The sequence below is a fragment of the Neopsephotus bourkii genome, unplaced genomic scaffold, assembly GCF_033783945.1.
Source record: "Neopsephotus bourkii isolate Nb327-2 ecotype Australia unplaced genomic scaffold, CSIRO-AGI_Nbou_v1 NB_196, whole genome shotgun sequence".
Classification (NCBI taxonomy): Eukaryota; Metazoa; Chordata; class Aves; order Psittaciformes; family Psittacidae; genus Neopsephotus; species Neopsephotus bourkii.
The window spans coordinates 4,669,130-4,683,880 of NW_026900709.1; the positions used below are offsets into that span (position 1 = coordinate 4,669,130).

Here is a 14,751-nt window from a genome sequence, read left to right on the forward strand (position 1 = left end):
CTTAAAATGACTAAGAAATGGCTTGTGCAGCCCTTATTCCAGGGGAAAAACACCTGATCTGAGCTGTTAGAAATACAGAGGAGATCCATATGCTTTCTTTAAAACCGAATCTATACAGGAGAGATTACCAGCAAAAATCCCCTACAGGATTGCAGGCTGTATTTGCCCAGAGGTTTCTTCAGATGCAGAGAAATAATTATTAGAGCTCAACACTACAGAGCTAACAAAATCAATATGGATAAATATTTCCTTCCACAAATAAGAGGGAATTCTGGCTCTTCACTCACAAAGAAAACATCTTTGCTGCAAACTGTAACATCCAGGAAATCAACCCTACATTAAAGAGCTTTAAAGGGAAAAAAAAAATCAGGATAAACAACAGAGATGTGCTGAGAACTTGCACTGAATTTTACGCATGTAGCGAGCCCCAGTAAAACTCTACGTGAGACAAGCTATTACTGCAAGAGGGAAGTTCACTGTGCAACACCAGCCTGTTACGCAAATAAAGCTCTGTTCTGAAGAGCCCTTTATTCATTTCCTTCATCAAGCGTTGCTGCCACAGTCATTTATAACATCCGTGATCCCCGCTCACACTGTCTGAAAAGCGCATCCAAGTGCACAGCCACTGCCCACCACACACATGTGGCCAAGGAGCACAAGCTGGAGCAGACACTGTCAAAACTACCCAACCTGCAGCGTGGCCAAGGGGTGGCCCTTCTGCTGCTGCTGCTGCACCGGGGGACAGCAGGCAGCACTCAGCCAGCCCAGAGTGGCTTCACCTCCACCTGCTGCTCAGCAGCAGGCACCGAGGCAGGACCACACCACTTGATGACCAGTAGGTGTGTGAGGGTGCGCACATGCAGATACACAACACATGTCCCACTGACAACAGCACAAGTCACTGCAGCTGCCACAGAGCAATGCTTGTGACAGTGATGGAAGCACCCGAACAAGGAGGCAGCTTCCCAGCAGGTCCACACTGTCATCTGGAAGCAGGTGAGAGGCAGGGCTTGCTACACTCCTGGCAAGAGGCGCTGATGGGCAGAAAGGCAGCAAATGTGTTTCAGTGCCAACAGATTCATTTTCCTCCCAAGCATGTAAATACTCAGGGTGTCACAGGAATGGAGCTAACCGAGGAGCTGTGGGAAAGGAGAAGCTCAAATGGAAATGACAGATATTCTGGTTTGTGTTATTACATCTCTCAGAAAAGCATAATGTTCCAATGAACTGAGTCGCTCAGATGCTCTTTGAGGATTGCTTTTTGTCCATGGATTGTTTTCAACGAGAAGGACTGACATCTCCAAGCAGAGGGTTACAGATGAGGGTCATATCCATCCCTACATCACCACGGAGCACTGAAAGCAGCAGAGTTGGGATCGCTGACAACAGCCAAGGACCTAGCCCCTAAATTTGTCACACAGCCCCTACTGAAATTATCTCTGCTGTTGTGCCCTCTGATCCTGTCCCTTGACACTGTAACGCCCAGAGCAGCCAAAAAAAGAAAGAGAAAGCATTTAACACCACCAATAAACTGCCAGGGAATTTACACACAGCGTCATACAAAAAGCCTCAAGTAGCATAGCTAATCAGAAGCTGAATTCAAGCAGCAGCTAACAGAGATAGAAACGCATCCAGAAAGCGTGTGAATTACTCAGTTCATTCTTGCTGGAGTTGGAAGTGGGCTTTTTTTTCCCCTTTTCAGTTGACAAATAGCACGAGAAACGATTCAGCTTGAAAAATGTTACATGACTTCCAATCAAATATAATGATGAAAAAAATCCAACAATACAGGATCAGCAGCAGTAAAATGTTTAATTTGAAGGAGATGAAGAGATGCCTACAGCATCTATAAAGCAATCAACCAAAGAGAGGGCTGAGAGCGGGAGGGAAAGAATAATTTCACTTAACCCTTCCTTTTCTGGAGTGACCTCTCCATCCTCTCCAGATAAAGGGAACACATAACCCAGGGTGATCAGTGTAGATACTAGGAAAAGGTTGTATTCTATTTCCCTTTCACCATTATTTATGACCTTAAATCTGCAGGCAAAATCTCCACTGCCTTCAGGCACTGCTGTGCACACCCTGCCGTAACACCCTGGGTTTTGGGTGAGTGCTACTCTGTGTCTGTACTCCAAAGAGGGAAATCCCATTGGTCTTCCATGATTAAACATAGGCTGCAGCGCATTTTCCAGTGCAGATAAAGCCCCCAGATGATGGTGTGACCTACCACGGAACACCACCTGTATGGTGGGCTTCAGAGAGAAGGGGTAAAAACAAAAGCCATGCTTGGCTTTCCCTTTCCCAAGAGAGCTGGTGCTGGGCTGGGAAAGGTGCGCATCCCAACACAGGTGCACCGTGCTCCTCTTTTCCACTCCATTCCCCTTCTTCTGTGCCCTTCCTCACCACTCCCCAGTCACAGGTGGGGCAGCCTCCTCCCCCACTGCAGCCACCACCATCTGGGAGCTGACTTCCTTTCCCCTCCTTCTGACTCACTGACTCCCCATCTACTTCCAAATCAAATGCGAAGATACAGATTTCCTTCCATGCCCATAGGACTTATTTTCCCCATCCCTTCAAGAGATTTCATTTTTAAATTCCACAGACATGGCTGTCCTCTCAGGGTTTCAGAACAGAGCAGCTTTGGAAGATGATGCTTTATGAAGGTTCATTCAGGTAGACTTCGACCTCAGAGACGGACTCATTTTTCCAAACACATTAATCAGCCTGGTACAGAACTTCTGAGTCAATGACTACAATGGAAGTTGACTTTAAAAGATAAAGTGACTGGTTTTAAATCGCACTGTACTGAAATATGATTTGAAGGCCACAATGAAAACCAGCTGGAAGCCATGTGTAAAATATAACAGTACATGCCTACAGGGAAGGAAGTGAGATATTGAATGATTAAGTTTAGGAGAGTATATAATGCAGTGTATCATTATGGGAGTGATCAGGATTACTTGTAATAAGCTAAGGGCTTGAGGTCTTTCTAAAATCCAAAGCCAAGAATTACTGGGGGGGAGGGATCACCGCATTGCTTTACACGTATCCACTCCCCACGTCTTGGGATGCTCCCGCAGGAGAAACCTGACTTTGGCAGGCTGGGAAAGCCATGTTCCCACAGAAAAGAGAGGTGAGCGAACCCAAACTGAACGATGGACGTCACTGTAATTGCAGTCTGTGTCTGCACTGTATTTAATTTTGGCTGGATTCACTATCCCACTGATGTTTGTTTCCATTTCCACCCACTTTCTAGCTAGAACTAGACACGTGAAAATGGTGAGTTGCTAAGGGGAGCCAAGCAGAGTGCCTGAGCGGGGTACACACACGGGCACCAACTGCAGCGAGGCACTGGCTGACAACACTCACCCTGTGCAATGCCACCTTTATTGCCTGAACAACCATTGCAGCAGATTAGAAACAGGAACTGCATCTACGTCAAAACCCCGAGCTCTTTTGTTTCATAGGGGGGTTCTGCTCTTCCCTTTGCAAACAAGATTAGTCATGTGAGATCCCTTCCCACGGGTTTTGCTGAGATGATTAGGTGCCCCTTACTATGAGTAACACCAAAAATGTTCCGTTCTTGCAAGACAAGACTGCATTTGTCAGAGACTGCTCTTGTTGAACAGACTCTGCCTTCCTCTGTGCAGAGAGAGAGGGGGCACCAACAGGTACCTCAAGTGGCACGTGCTGGCCAGTGCCGATTCTGATAACCTAAACCCACAAGGAACAAAGTTGAATGGATTGGCCTTCTCTTCACCAGAGGAGGCTTAGATTGGGTATTAGGAATCATTTCTTCATGGAAAGGGTTGTCAAGCACTGGAACAGGCTGTCCAGGGAAGTGGTTGAGTCACCACACCTGGAGGTATTTAAAAGACATGTAGACGTGGCACTTAAGAGACATGGTTTAGCGATGGGCTTGGCAGTGTTAGACTAATGGTTGGACCTGGCGATCTTAAGGGTCTTTTCCAACCTAAACAGTTCTATGATTCTATTCTCCATTGTGTCAAGGGGTCTCACCTTTTAGCTTTCCTTCACACTGTCCTCATGGCCAGCCATAACACTCCATCACACCAAGGACTTTTATACCAAAGAGAGCAAGTTTTCAGCCTGCTTAACGAGCCCAAAATAGAAGCTAGGGAGAATGCACACACATTACAAGATGCAGGTTCAGAACGTGTGTTTGGTATATCTAACACCGGCCATCTATTACATCCCTTATAAGCATTCAAGGCTAGTGAGCAGGATTTGCCAACAATTTGCCACTGAATGCAAAAACAGATTCACTACGGACTTCAGTAAGCAAGCCCACTGGAAAAGCTCCTTCCCAAGAACCAGCTGAAGTCAAAAGGAGGGTACAGGACAAGCCTAAACAAAGTGTTCAGCTGCGTTTTACTGACACCTGTAGCTGGAATTTGCAACACTTCACCTCTGCAAGCCGAGAGCTCCTGGGCAGTGCCTACCTATCACGTAAGAGTTTACTTAAGAGGCAACCTCCATCACCTTGCCAAGAAACCTTGTACCTGGAAGGAGGCTCTGTCCCTCTTATCAGATCTTACAGGAACAATCCGTGGGAGATCACCTATTCACACAAACAGCCGCGCACTCCTTGCCCAGGGTCTCTCTGGGCTGTGCAAGACGAGAACAAAGCAAGCTGCTGCCATAAACAGGCTTGCACCCTGACAGCCCCCCAGCCCGGGGCTCGCAGGGGTAAGAGCATTAATTAGACACAGTTGCTGTGCCAAGACACTTTACAGGTTTCCTAGGAATGTCTGTACAAGAAACCGTAGCAGAAGTTACAATTTGCACCTGTGTTCATTTCTTTCCTCTTAAAAATGTGGCTGTTGGAGCTCTTTTTTTCCCCCTTGTGAAAATACATTCCCTGGGTAAACACTGCAGCGCCGGTCGCAGCCCCAAATGAAGTATTTTCTTTGGGCTCATTCTCACAAGTGGTGATTTCACACCCTGACACCATAAAGCTGTGTTAAAGACTGCGGTTTAGCTCCCTTGCTTTTCTTGGATTATACAGTATCCTAAGGTCAAAACGCAGGAAAATCCAAAACTGTTATTAAAAAAGAAAAAGTATCTATGAAGTGATGACAAATTGCAGACTACAGGTGTTAGATTACATTCTGACTCCAGGCAGGTTTAATATACTTTAGTTTCCTTTTACAATTGCCCTTAGCAGGTACTGTTATCGGTAAGGGATTTAAGGAAAACTATGGTACTCAATAAAAGAAGACCGTGTCAAAAGAAATCAATATGAGCGTGTAAAATGGTAGGAAGTCTGACATGGATAAATATGTTCACTTTCATCTAACTTCAGTCTGAGCTTCTTTTAATTTCATAGCTCAAAATGCCAGCCACATATCCTGTGCATTTTCCAATGCAGCTTAGTAATTGCTTCACAAGAGTAAACACCATTATTAGAGATAATTATAATACACATCTGTGATACGATGTACCCCAACTCATGCAAACCACACCGAATCAGCCAACCAGAGCTGGTGGCTACAACCTCTTGTAACCCAGCAGCCCTGGGTCATTTGCAGCTACAAAGACAAAGCAGTTACACAGTAAAAGAATCCCCTAGGTGTTCAGGCCTTTCCTGTCACCCTTCAACTGCTGCTGACCACCACTGGAGCCAGAATACTGGATCAGACAAACCCTGCATCCTAAACCCCTCAGCTCTGAGGTACAAGTCACTCTCTGAGCCACACAGAAAGGGGGACAAGAGAGAACTGCGAGGAGAGAAATGAGTTCCACAGGGAGCTCAAAGTCAAAGGCAAGTTTGGCTTCCAGGCTGGAATGTGAGCTGGTTGAAGTGATTCATTTTAACATCTTTGGAGCACACTTGCCACATGCTTCCCTTTGTGTTACAGCGGTCGCCTTGCTTAAGGGCAGGAAACAGGCAGTGAACTGAAAACATGGCAAGACACTGAACAAACACCCAGTCTCTAAAACAGCAGCCCCGTCCTGTAACTCTTCTCCAGGACTAAACTGCCAAAAATAGCCATAAAGGTGACAAAAAAGACAACAGGAAGAAAAAAAAATCATCAAAAAATAACAAAACTTTCAGTAGTGCACTGCTTCTGCCATCCCGCATGAAGTGAGAAGCGCAAGCATTAGCACGATGCAATTAATCTCGACTTGAAGGTGGGGGAAGGTGTCTCCCCCCCCCCCAGCACACGCTGCTCCCATTAATGCTAACAGGAGCTTAGCACGCATCAAAGAGCAAATACACCACAGAACATTTTTAAGAGCTATCATCACTGGAGATAAAATATAAATTACAGCCTGATTACACTGTGCTGCCAAGAGGCTGCATGTGCAGCATAGCCCACAGCGCAACTGGGCACGACCAGATAACTTCTGGACAGGTCTAAGGCCACTGTGCCACATCCGTGCACGGGAGTATTTGCTTGCCTTTGCTCTGCTCCCAAGGAGCCACGGCAGTGCTGTCTGCACAGTTGTTTGAAGCATGTTTAACAAATCAGCTTGACAAAGAGAAAAAAAATCTCTGCCATCGCTTGACCACAGTCATGATCTTATTCTTCAGTAATGTGTGGTTTATTTCCCTTTCCTGATCTCTGCTAATAGACAGCACGTGCCTACACAATAGCCACTATTTTGTCTGTATAATGTTAAATAAATCACAAAACTCTGACAATGCGGAGCAGTGTCCCGGTGTTTCCTGGGGTAACTGCTCTCCCTCAAACACTAACTCGACTCTTCCCACAAAAGCACAGGCCCAACTTTCATTGCTGTGCAAGTGCCTGAGAACTGGCTGATTTTATGGGGTAGCATAAATGAGCTCACGCTGATGAACGTTAGTGGATTAGCTCTGAGTTTCCCATCTTTGGCTGGTTTAAGCCAGATTCCTAGGTTTACTGCACAGTGACTGTGGCCAGCAGAGGATGTCCCTTTCTCAAATACCCAGCTGCAGCCTGGGAGGGTTCTCAGCTGCTGTTCAGCCACAGGTGGAGCAGGCACATACCTACTGTAAAATACCCAACGCATCAGATCCATTCTGGCTTCTGCTGGCACAAACCAGGGTGCTGGTTACAGGGAGGCTGAAACAGGAAGTGTTGCACAACCCTGCTGCAGACTCTCTCCTGAAGGCATCGGTGATGGATGGCTCCATTGTTTGGGAATGGGGCATGGCCAGCACAGCTGGCACGGGGGCTGGCTTGCTGCATCCTCCAGCAGGCAGCAGGGCTCTGCCAGCCTTGAAGAGCCTTTTCAAGCCTCCTTGGCCTGTAACCTGCAGCAGCAAGGCAAGGGGGATAGCAACAGCTCTGTAAAGGTTCGTGCTGCCCTTCTGCAGGACGATGCTAACTGGAGTGCCACCCAAGTGGACTTTGAACATCTGTGTGTGCATCCAGTTAACACTTACTGTCTTCAAAACAAGATCATGAGCTTTGCAGACCTATGACTTGCTTCTTCCATGCTTTCTCTTGCGAGGCTGTCCAGAGCACTATGGACTGCTTGGCAGTTTCCAGAGTATGAGCTTGGTTGTGACTGAAGAAAGGGTCTAACAAAGGTTTTGGGTTGATTCTGAGTTTCCCTATGCCAGCCTAGCTAATCCCAATGAGGAGCTGACAGAATGCCACAGGAACTAAGGAAGCAACAAAAGGCTTTTGGTTTGTTTTTTTGCAGAAAAAATACTCCTGGTATCCTCTACATTTTCTTGCTTAATTAACACTACACATGTTCTCCTTTTCTTTTGAAAAGCAGAAGAGCATCTGTGGGCAGTGTGAGCAGGATCTTCCCTGACAAGCCCCAGCCTAGAGCCACGCTTAAGGTCAAGCCCTAAACCCCTAACTGTGGTGGCACCAATGGCGCCACTATAATCATGCTGTTTTCCAGTTCCTCGGATCAAGAGTAGGCAGTGCATTATTTTAGGAAGGGTATGTTTGGATTAGACACTGGGCTCTGGTGGGGGGTGAGGGGTAATTATTTGTCCCATCAAACTGGTTTAGGTCCTTACAGATGGCTATTTGGGGTTCCAGGAATACCCAGCGGTACTGCTAATTTTTACAATGGGGGCAGTTAGAAGTCAGGAGAACCTGACTGTTATGGTTAGTGAAAATAGGAGATTTGTGCTGATAAAACACTACTCAGCATGTTTTTTGCTTTCTAGACGTAACCACCAATGCACTTAATAACAGGACTTGAGCAAACTATACTGTGTGAATCAAACACATAAAAGTATAAATATTCCTTTTTTTAGAAAGCAAGTCTTAAAAAGTGCATTATAATCAACTACCATGGTAAGAGCAAAATATCCAGCATTACCACACACGCAACTGGCATAATGTGCTTTATTATACCCTTAGCTTGAAACTGGGTAAATAAAAATTGAATGACCAAAGTACAGTCTCCAGCACAGATTAGGGCACTGAGGACGGGGCGCCTCAGAGAATTAGATCTGAAATCCTTTTCTTCCTGATACACTCTGGAAAAGGTGGGCACATCCAGCAGGCTGAGGAAGCCACGCTGGTGTTACTGCTCTCTGTGTCACTACTCTGACCTGTACCTATTTTACAGATGCTGGATGCTGGAAGAAACAGGCTTTATGGAAAGTAAACAGCACCTGCAGTTTATATTCACAATACTGGAAAATATGCAGTTGGGAGGAAAAAAGAAAGTACTATTTTGCTCATTTCTAAGAAAATGGTTTAATTTATGGCCAGAGAGGCAGTATTAGGACAAAGCAGAGAATGACACTGTTATGGCCCTGGGATCCATCCCCGGCTCTGCTGCTGCCTGCTGTGGGGAGCTCTGTGGATGGCTCAGCCTGGGGCTGGCTACACACACATATTCACAGGGGTAAGTTCACGCTTAACACAAGCCTGCAGCTAGTGCAGATCTGTGCGCAAGGAGCCCCAGGCTTTTGCTAGAAATGCACACTACCATTCTTTGCTTCATTAAGGTTAGAACTGTGGGGCATTTTTCAGTCAAGAAGTGTTCTTTTGGTCAAAACTGTTGTGTGAGTGACATCAAAGTACTGCCTAAATAAAGTCTGCTTTGCCAAGCTGTTTGTCTGGGGCGGCGGGGGGGTGGTGGATACTCTGACAAAGTTCAAGCGGTTGTGTAGGCATTACTCATGAACCAGCACATTCTGGTTGCTCTTATTCAGAACAACTTCTGCACTTCAAATTCCTCCTGTTCTCCTTTACAGTGCTTATGTTGCTCTGAACGGCCACAAACCTTTGGGGTTTTTTAATATTAACTGAAAATAGCAATTTAAAAAGCACTAACATACTTTTTCTTTCTTTCAGTATTTCAGAAATGTCAGCAACCCCTTAAACTAACTCAAGAACTTCTATAGCTCTAGGCTGTACCACCCTCACAGCCTTCTATCTACTGATCTGCCTCCTTCACCATCCTATTTAGAAAGGGCTGCACTGATGGGAGCTCTGAAAGAATGAAATGTAACGCAGTTTATAAAAGGAGATGGATGTGAATCTTTCCCATCTCAAAATCCAATAAAGCTTATGATTTTTATTGCATGTGGGAGTCCTCTGGTCTATGTAATACTGATTAGCAGCTTGGCCAGTAAGTCTGATAAACCAGAAAGTACTTTCGAATATATTCTGGCCAGAGACACTTGGGAGAGAAGCGTGCGTGTTGCAGCTGATGGCCCCAGGGGCACACACGCATCTTGGGATTTCTTCTTTGGTTCTGTTCCATCTTGCCATAGTTTTGTTCCATTCTCTTCAGAATGAATGACTCCAAGGATCTCTTATCTGTGTGTCTTCCCAAAAGGAAGCATCATCTCAAAACCATTCCCCCTCATCTTTCCTACACTCCTGAACCCTAAAATTTGCAGCCTGCTTCAGTTAGGGCTCTGGGCTGGATTTTAATGGACCCCAAACAGAGCAATACCAGTATTCTTACTCCTAATCACATTTAAACAAGGAAACACCAGGAATAACATTACTCCAAGTTAGCAATGCTTCCGCAGTGCTAATCAGGCCGTTAAAAAGGCATAAGCAGTTTGTTTGACACAGAGGGGCAAAGACAACCACAGAAATGAATCAAAACCAGAGAAAAACTAGAGATTAAAAGCAGTAATACTCCTTTCAGCAAACCACAGTCTGAATGCATGATAAGTGGCTAAAAGACACAATCACTGCAAGATCTAGAGACAGAAAAAGGGTCCTCTGGCTGAATGAAATGTAAATTAAACTCACTCTGGTGCAGAACCGTTTCCTTTGCAGGGCAGGACTCACTGCCACCGGGAAATCCAGCCCCCTTTGTTGCAAAGGAGGGCTGCCGCAGCTGACCCTACCTGAGCTCGCCTAAGGAAAACACACACGCGCAAAGCCAACAGTTGGAGGGAAAGGAATTAAAACCCAAACACAGCACACTTGCTAGAAGAGATTTCCATGGAGGTTCCCCCTCCAGTAAGCAGATGGTTTCCAGTTAGTCAGGGCCAGGCACTGCCTATGTGGTTTCCTGCCTGCTTGCCTTTGTAGCTTATCTAGATCTCATCAAGATACACAGTCCGAAAAAATTAGAATGGCTAAGTACAGAAATTAGGGAAACTACACACAATGAGCCTTGGGTTGCACTTGTGCAGAGGAGTAGGGGAATCTGTGCCTGTGGGTGGGATGAACACAGCGGTGATGACCCCTCTGCCAGGGCAGCCACGTCAGGCTGTGGCACAACCCATCTGCTGAGCCTGGATCAAGTCACATCAATGCTGCAGGAAGTTATCAAAGTCATGCCTGAGTCTATTCAAAGCAGTTTAGCTGCTGTTTCCCTGCTCCCTGACATCAGTTTACAACCCTGCCTGCTCTGTGGTATTGGTGCCCGCTGTCAGGCCAGCTCCTTGGAGGGGTGGCACACACACAGTGCATGTCTATGTGTTCTGCAAAGCTCTGGGCAGACACTGGCTCTCGCAGTGCTGTGCATGGCAGCAACGCAAAAATCCGACCAGGCACATATGCACAAGCTACCATATGGAAAGGGCATTCTCAAATTAAACCCTGAAACCCAGATGAGATCTGAGCAAAGGACAGTTTCACTTAAAGGAAATCTCTGAGGTCAACCAGCAATTAACTGAAAGGTTCTGATTGAATACGCTATTGACTGCGCTCACATCAGACAGCTTCCTGTTTATTATGGGCTGTCTAGGTGCCAAGACATTAAACTGTCAATAATCTATTAATACTAAACAGCTCCTCCCATGCAAATCCTCTTAGGCTAAGAAACTGCCCCAAAAAGATGGAAATTTTTGAAGTGAGATGGAAATGAGTTTTTTAGGGTATTTCTTTGCTTGGTTCCAGCTGAAAGTAAGCAACATTCATAAACAATATAACACGCAGTCTATAACTACATGGAAAAAATTGTGTTAAAAAAAATCAGACATGATTGAGACCATATCCTGAAATCTGGCTTTCTTTTCCAAGCCATCTTTAAACAGTCTAAGTTAAATTTAATTAACAATTTACAACAAGGAGAGAGAAGTTATTTAAAGAGAGGCCTACAGGTCCTTAACATTCAGTGTCTGGGAAACAGTTGTATATAAAAAAAAAAGTTTTAATGAATTTAATAGAGAAAAGCACTTCAATTAAACGCTGTCAAAGAGGATTGTATTAATGACTGCACACAAAGGAATTTAAAGCAAGCCAAGTATATTTAGCAAATAGGAAGTAGGCTTTCAAGAGGCTGAAACTATTTATGTTTCTGCCATTGCAATGCATCTCGGAGATCGCGTTGCCAATTGAAAGCAGTTATGTTATTAGATATGATTTTATTTATTATGCATTATTAAAATTTCAAATGCGGCAGGGATACATTTATTTCGCTTCTAAAATGAAAGAACAAAGATATTTCCTGCTTGTTCAGTAAGAAGAAAACTAGGAGAGGAAATAAATAATAAATACTAATAATAATAACTTAGCACTTAAACCAGTGAAGTGCTGTCCAGACAGATCTTTTTATGGGGCTTGGCGAGTCCTGAAGTTTTAATCTGTCTCTTTCTGCTACAACTAGATGGATTCACAGTTTTGCTACAGCAGCTTCTCTCAGCACAGCATGGAAAAAGGAGCCAGCTCTCACTCCTTGCGGGCAGGATACAAATCCTCGTCGTATCCTGAGGTGTAGCACAAGGACTTCTGCAATACCCTGCATGTTTCAAATCAAAAAATCACCCAAATCCCAGGAGGTAAAAAGAAAACGATGTTGCCAAGCTCTGTGCAAGCAGGACTGAGAAGCCCAAGATTTTCCAGACCTAGCCAAGAGCACACAGATCTCACAAAAGCTCCTAACAACTATGGGTCTGCAGTAAGCCTTTCTGCAGAACGTGCTCACCTTCCTCAACATCAGTGTGATGGGACTTGGGGCAGGAAGGAAGGGGGCTCTTCACAATCCTCCCTACCCACGTGCCTTGGATTCAAGTGCAGCACATCAAATGGGCATGGCCTAGTAAGAGCATAACGTAGAGTTCCAAACCATAAATCGGAGAAAAAACAACCAGAAAATTCAAGGGTGTCAACATTATTTTGTGCTATGACGGTACAAACAGCATAAAACTAAATTTAGTACAAACTGGAAACCGAGGAATGCTTTTTGACACAAAGTTAATGAGATGGCTGGGTCTGTAATATCCAGGATATGTTCTGTGATTTACCACATCCTTTTTGCCATATGTAATGGTAAGATGTTAATAATGATTTTAGATGTTTCAAACTTCTGAACGTTCCACCAGAGGCACCTTATACGTGCTTATATTCTTTGGTTTCTGAACACTAAATCCCTTTAAGTTAGGCACCATGATGTCAGATAGTGCCAAATTACTGCTTTTAAAATGTATTTATTTGTACTTAAGTGTAAGATTTTTACCTTCTAATTTGAAACACGAAGAAGCGAGCAGAACTGCAGGAAAAGACATTGGAAAGGAGGCACAAGGGGCTACCTACTTCCTTACACAATGTGAGTAGCATCAAGCTCAATTTTCTTAAATACATTATCTGATTTTTGTTTAAGACTTTAATAAAAGTCATGTGTGATGTGTGTTGAGAATGTAGCCTTTGTTGTTCCACAGCTAGGGATCTTGCAAACAGCTTCGCTTCGTCTGTGCCAAGATATTTTGGAATATTCTTTGAAACACTGTAAGCATAGATGACTGTGAGAAAAAATATGTGCTACTGTACTTCTGGATACTTGATGCGTGAGAATAGTGCATACGCACAAAAACAGTCCCAATTCAACCCTGTAAAAGTCCATAAAAACATAGAACGACAGACACAGCATACTAACCCTGAAAAAAAACCCCCACATCCCTACACCTATCCATGGGTATTTCCAACCATTCAGGAAAAGAAAAGCCCACACCAATGAATTCCCAATGAGACTGGCAAGGAGACAGAGTCTCTGTGTGCTACTCTGCCATAGCCTAACTCCCAGCACTGCCCAGAAGCTTGGGGGATGCTGTGCAACACAGGAGGAAGAGAAGCTCACTTGCTCTCAGAGATCTCGGGGGACAAGCAGTGCAATGTGCTCTGGTAGCACAAGACAATCTTGGTTCCCTCCCCATGTCAGTTTTACGACTGCCCATCTGCACAGAAAGGCCAATGCAATGCTCCAGGGCTCCAACTTCATCTGAAGATTCAGTGAGGAGCCAGAGAATGAACATTGCATATGGTCAGTACCCTATAAACATTTACACATCTCTGAAGCCTGGTATTATTATTTATGTGCAAATATGAGGGACAGGGAGTATTTAACGAGCATTAAAAAGAAATTTAAAAGAGCAATATTTTTAACTGCAGAAATTTTTAAACATGAACAGAGTGCAGGCTCATCTAGTGACCCTTCGGCCCTCAGGACTCGTCTGCTGCCAGCCAGCAAGCTTCAAAGGTTGTGTGAAGTTAAAGAGCTTTGTTTAGTAGTCTTGCTCTAGATGTTTGCTCATCCTCAACCTACTATGACTCCTTACAACGCTGGCAGGTTAGCATTGACTAGAGGTCGAGGACTGGAAGAAATGAGAGCTAAATCTGGTCAAATTGTGTGTGAAAGGCAAAAGGGTGAGATGACAGGGGCCAGATCTACAGTGAAAAACAACACTATCCTCTTCACTTGATCTCCCATTTCTAGGGTTAAACGGAATAGTACTAAGCCCGATTTCAGAACAGAAGCAGTTTTGCTTCAATTGCAAGCACACTCCCCACTATCATTTCAAGGGGAATCGCAGGCTTAAAGTTAATAAAAATCAGCAGCACTTTTCAGCCACATTAGATATCCACACTAAACAGAAACAGCTGAGAAGGCACAGTAGGCAGGTTTGGCTACAGCAGTCAAAGCTCAGAGCCTTTCCACTGCAACTGTGGCAACTACCAATCGCTAGAAACTCCATCAGACACCTCAGAGTGGAATGCAAGGGGCTCCTTGTCTGATACATACTCCTGTTGCCTTTGTGAAACCTCATGCAAGGCTCCTGAGCTGCTGTGGCACATCGGGAAAATGGTGTGCACCAAAAGGATGGAAAAGCAGAGTGCACAGCCACAGCTTTTGTTCCAAAGCACTGGAGCAGTATGAGAAAGGAGTTCAGAAGTGGAAGCCTTCTGAAAGCTTTGCTTGTACTACTTTCTTCGAAGGGAGTTCATTACCCCAACCAAAAGCAGACACACGCATGGTAAGAGATAAATGCAGAGTAAATAGCATTTGCAATACATACTGCCTTCAGCTTTAATACTGCACAGAAATAGAAGTCACGTAGTTTGAGAACTTTTTTGGTGA

The 14,751-nt window shown here is 44.7% G+C and overlaps 1 protein-coding gene across 4 annotated transcripts in view; it reads right to left on the minus strand.

Moving 5' to 3' along the window:
• SATB2 (SATB homeobox 2) overlaps positions 1 to 14,751 on the minus strand; it is a 140,094-nt gene that overhangs the window by 3,984 nt on the left and 121,359 nt on the right. The gene's annotated exons all lie outside the window — the stretch shown is intronic.